We start from the raw sequence: 6,000 nt of genomic DNA on the forward strand, positions 1-6,000 counted from the left end.
TTCCTAATGNTGGAGAGGTGCACAGGGAGACTGGCAGCCCCCTACCCAGGGTCATGTCGAAGGTGCTGGGCCAGGTCCCAGTCCCTCTTTTCAGCTAAGGCTCAGCGATGGAATGTTTCCTGGCCCAGGGCACACAGCCGGGAAGCATCCAGAACCCAGTGCAGGGACTCCTGAGACCCTGTGCTGCCTTCCCCAGCCAGGAGGCTAAGGAGTAATGAGGACTTAGCGTTTTTTGGCCCCTGCTCCAGCCCAGCTGTCCTTCTGGCTGAGGACCTCTCCAGCCACATAGAAGCCTCGCCCCTAGCAGCCGAACTCCCCCAAATCTGCCTGCCCCAACCCTGGGTTCTCGTCCTCGCTCGGGCTGAGAAAGTGCCTCATGCTGTGCTGGCCCTTGGCTGGAAGGAACTCATTTCTCCAAGCACTCCTCCTCTGCAGACACATATTGTTCAGAAGCCCCAGGTGCATCTGGCCCAGGCCAGGAACAGAGGAGGACAGAGTGCAAAAGTCACTGGATTCAGTGGACAAAAAAAAAAAAACCAACAACAGGGGTTGTTCTCCAGAAAGTACCAGAAAGTATGGTAATCTCACAGGTTGATCTGATCCTGAATTCCTAATGGAGCTGGTCACGGTGGGTAGTCACAGCCCAGCATAAAACTTCTTTACTAAACGGGCTATCTTTGCCTTAAGCAAGCCCTGCCATTGTTTCTGTGCACCTAGGTTAACAAGCCATTGAAATGCACCCTTTCTTACCCCTCTTTCTAATACCTGCACGTAATCTTAACTCTCCTATAATCCAATCTCCACCTTGCTTTCTCCCACCTCCACCTAATCTTCCTTATGTTCCCTCCTTAATTTCAAATGCATAAAAGAAACTGCAAAACTGTTCTTTTCCAGAGCATTTGAGATCTTGCTTTTCAGCCTATGTCATCAGTCTGCTTCAAATCAACTCTTATAAAAGTTCTACGCATTTCTTAACATCAACAGGACCAGGTTCGAGCCACAGCTCTGCCATAAGCCAGCTGTGTGGCCTTCGGAAAATCACTTAGCCTCTCTCAACCGCAGATCCTTCCTCCCTTAATAGAAGGTCGTACTGCTGACTCCACATCAAAATGCTATGGGGGTGGAGGGAGGCAATTCACAAATCGATGTTACAACCCGAAAAACCCACATGGGAACCTCAAGGAAACCATAATCCTCTTGTCTGTCACTTTACCTGCCCTAAGTGGCAATGGCTTTCATTACTGTCACCAACAGCCACTCTTCAAGGAAGCCCAAGGACAGGAAGCAGGGTGACACTGAAAAGGAAGTGGGATGGGCAGGACCTACGAAAAAACTTGCCTTGTGTTTGTCCCATCGACCCTCACTCAGAGTCTATTTCCTCTTAATTTAGGTACAATCAGAACAAACTCACTGATCTGTTTCCCAGCTCACAGTACTTGAGAAGTAACAAATGTGAAGAGGAGAATGAGAAAGGAAAACTCATCAAAAAGGATGAGACAGAAACACAATGAAAAGTAGATGTGATAGCCCTGACTGGTGTGGCTCAGTGGGCTGGCCGTGCCCTGCAATGCAAAAGGTCACTGGTTCGATTCCCAGTCAGGGCGCATGCCTGATTTGTGGGTTTGAGCCCTGATCAGGGAGCGTGTAAGAGGCAACCGATTGATGTTTCTCTCCCTCTTTCTCCCTCCCTTCTCCCCCCTCTAAAAAAAAAAAAAAAGAAATGCAATAGCAACCATTAGACCAGCCTGAGGATACAGAAACCATGCAGAAGCCAGGGCCTTCCCTATGCAGTAGCTGAGGGTCCCAACACACCCCAAGTTACCAAAAAGTAAAAACAGCAGCAAAATGTTCAATTAACCACACGTTGTAGAAGGGTTGCTGCTTTTGCTTGGCATCTGTTCTGTGGTTTTTCTTTGAACTGAACCTTTCGTTTCACTCAAATAAATATATTTTTATTTACAAAAAATACTACACTACCTTAAATAGAATATTCATGTCTGCTACCACAAATAAAAGGTAGCAGTACTAGTAACCACATGCAAAGAGAGTAACATTATTAAAATCTAACTAGATAGAGAATGTTGCATGTTTAAGACAGCGAACCAGAAAGAAAGGCGGGATGGAGGAAGGAAGTTGGAAGAAACTCGTAAAGCAGGCAGGGGATGCTATCAGAAACCCTGCAGATCTGTAGGAAAAACACCCTCCCAACAAGCGGAGATTTTCCCCTTGATGTAAACAGAAGGGTTTGCCATGTAACTGAAATTCATGAACTGTTATTTCAGTATGTAAATTAAAATGATTTGAGAATTGCTCTAGAAAACAAATCCAAGGAGCACAACAACCAAACAAAAAGTACCCTCCCTGTCTGGTGTCTGACCCGAACAGAAGGCCCATGCAAAGGAGGGCTTGGGGCTGTCAGGGGAACCCGGTAACAGGCCAGGTGGCCTGGGAGTCAAGATGCATTTTTCCAGGTGTGTTACCAGCATTGCGGCTGCAGAAGAAAATGATTTTTTTATTTTTAAGCAATGCATACTAAGGGAGGCAAGGGTAAAAATGACAAAATAACTGGATTTGCTTTAAAATATTTTAGCAGCAGAAGAAAATAAGGTAAAATAAAATAGAGGATAGATAAAGCAAATGTGCCAAAATCTTGATGGTTGTTGAAACCAGGCGATGGGTATTTGAAAGTTCATTGCACTGGTCCCTCTACTTCAAGTAGTTTGAAATTTGCCAAATAAAAAAGTGGAAGCAACCAGTACAAACAGGAGGATCCCTTGTTCCTGGGCCCCCATGGCTCACAAACAAAACCCATGTCATTTTGAGGCCATGAAGGACTTTCATCTGCGTGTCAAAGCCCAATTTCCATGCGCTTTAGTGAACATTTTATACACCGGAAATTTGACCATTTTGAATGACTGAAAGTCAGACTCTACAAAAATAAATAAAAATAATGATGGAAATCCGTACGTAATGACGGGGAAGGTGTCCCAGACAGATTGTTGAGTGGTAAAACACGCTGCAGAGAGTGCGTCTGGCCCAGTCCCACGTATGTGAGGCTATAAAGGAAAACCCCCAGAGTCTACAGGCCTAGAGGGAGTCTGGAAGCTGGGACGCTAGCAGTTGTCTCTGGGTGGGGAGGTCCTGCCAGCCTTTGCCTCCGCCTTTAGGCTTGTCTGCATTCTGTAAGATTTTATCTCTTACAGTTGAATTCATAGTATTCTTAAATCAGGCAGAAGGCAATTACCATTTTGAGGAACAAAGAGATCAGAAAAACACGTCTATCTATAGAATGGAATTATTTAAATATATGTAGGCTGCGTAACAGAAAATTAAATTTCCGTTATTACCACCGTGGCCTGTGACACTGCCCATTCGCTGTCAGTGTCTGGAGAAGGTGCTAGAACAGACCTCCTGTAAGCTGATCTCAGCACGGGACTTGGAGTGAGTCGGAGGGAGGCCGGTCGGGTTTCCTTGACTTCATCACTTTGCTCACACCGTGTCCCCTGCCTGGCGTGCTCTCTGCTCTTCTGTGACTCCCTGTCCCCCTCCTTCCTGGCTCAGCGCCAGGAAAGCCTCCCGAAGCCCCAGCCTACGCCTGTCACAGAGCCCCGCCTGCACTACCCAGGTTCCGGACAGACGCCGCACCCCCTGCTGGGGGCCGAGCACCGCAGAGCGGGCAGCACCCAGACGGCTCCCCGTCCCTGCTCCTCTCTGCTCAGTGGCCCTCCTGCAGCCTCAGCTTTCGCAGCTGCAAACCAGGAATAAATGGACCTCGTCATTCCACACCTCTCAGGACGATTAAATGAGATAACACAGAGAGAAAGTTGGTAATATATAAGGCATTCCACTAAAAATCGGTTATTAATGTCATTGGTGCTGTATAAAGGTTTATTAATAATGATGAGAACAGTAGTTTGGACTTAAATATCTTTCAAAAATCATTGGAGCGTGTTCATTCTGATATTTTTTAAAATATCTTAAGAAAATAATGAGACGTGTAATAAAAAAATGCATCAGCAAGGATGTTCATGGTGTGTAATGGTAAATACGGGAAACTATCTGTCGTGGTTTGTCATGTGGCTATTAAAAGTAACAAAGTATGTCAAAGAAATTGAGAACAGGCTGACAGTGGTCAGAAGGGAGACGGGAGGGGATAAAGGGGGAAAAGGGCGAAGGGTTGGGGGAAAAGGGCAAAGGGTCACAGGAACAGTTATAAAGGACCTATGGACAACAACGGGGGGCAGTGAAGTGGGGAGGGAGGCGGGGAAGACTGGGGTGATGGGGGGCAGCCGGGGAAAGAGTCAGAAAACTGTCCTTGAGAAACAATTTTTAAAAATTGTAAATATATATATATCAATTAATTCATTTAAAAGTTATACATTACATTTTCAATAAATAATTGTTAGATAACAGAGTGACAGAGTATGTTAAGTGTTGTAGGAAATACTTAACATGATATATGATATATTCTCAATTTCAAAATCTAGCTCCAAAAGAGTATAATCTATTTTTAAGTAGTTATATGAGTGTGTGTATGTATATATGTGTATATAGTTAATATATTTACATTTAGATGTACTATACATACAGTGAGAAAAAGACAGAAATGTACAAGAAGAGAGATCAAAAAAACCTATAAAGAGAATCACTCCAAAAATGCTAATAGTGATTATCTCTGGGTTAAAGGATAGCAGGTGATTTTTTGTTTCTTCTTTTTGTGTATCTGCATTTACTAAGTTTTTCTAACAAAGACACATATTACTTGTGTAACATCCCTAAGTTAGTTTTTAACTGTCCTCACCACCACCACCAATAATATGCTTTTCCCAGAGTTAATGATAAAAGACTGTTCCCAGGCCCCAGCCTTAGGCTTCAGGGCCCCCAAGGACACTCCGCTGCCCCTCGTCGACCTTTGGTGTCCGTGTGGAAGAGCCTGGTGTGATTTTCACCAGTGAATGGACACGGTGGGTGAACAATTAGCCAGCTCTGGGCAGAGAAACTGCCTCCCAGGAGGCTCACACAGGGACCATGACCTTGGGAATAAATAGGATGGGTCTCAAACTAATTCCCAGAAGGGGAGGGTCAATTAGAAAACTTAGCACCTAGGAATCCCCCCCACCTCCAGCCTGTAACCTGATAGGCTGGATCTGAGGGTCCAGGAAGGGGACAAGGAGATGGGAAGGGACAAGGTTGGAGGGCTGCGCCCATTCCCGCCTCCCTTCCTCCTTCCCCCAACCCAGCTCTCACTGCGCTCCACGGCTCCTCCCCAATCTGTGCCCCAACCCTAGTCCCCATTGTACAATTTTCTCCTCTCCAAAAAATTCACATTCTCTTTCAGAAATGTCCAGAGAAAATGATATTGTAAAATGTCAGAGCTGAAAACACCATTTTACTCTCTTACTTTCCAGTTGAGGAAACTGGTTCAAAGAGATTAATTGATGTGTCCAAACTCTTGCATCTAGTTGGTGTGGAAGCCAAGATAAGAACTCAGGTTCTTTCCTCCTGGGCCAGAGTGACGCTGCCCTCCACCATTCCACTTTCTGCCGTGGCTGAGAGAAAGCCTTGTGCCATCTGTAAGGACATGGACTCCAAAGCTGAATCCCTGGGCTTGAGTCCCAGCTCCACGCGGTAGCGCGTGGTCTTAGTTGCCCAAGTTTTCTTATCAGAAAAAAAATGCAGATAATAATAGTAACTACAACATGGGTTTGTGCAAAGATTAAATGAGTTCAAGTGTATTTAGAACAGGGCCACATGGTCAGTGTTATGTGAGGCTTCACTGTTTGGATAATTTCATCAACCGATTCGTTGTGTCTATGGGAACAAGTCTGAAAAGGACAGAGATAGATGAAGCGATTCAGTGGAGGAAGCACCGGAGCTCCTTAGAAAGCAAGGTCCTTGGGAACCTGGTGAGGCCCCGGCCACCCACCATTCATCCCTGAAGAAGTGACTGAGCCAACCAAAGAGAGTTCAGAAAGAGACGCTCACATATATGGTTACCTA

This window comes from Sturnira hondurensis, unplaced genomic scaffold (assembly GCF_014824575.4).
Source record: "Sturnira hondurensis isolate 20B ecotype Veracruz unplaced genomic scaffold, ASM1482457v3 Scaffold0011253, whole genome shotgun sequence".
NCBI lineage: Eukaryota > Metazoa > Chordata > Mammalia > Chiroptera > Phyllostomidae > Sturnira > Sturnira hondurensis.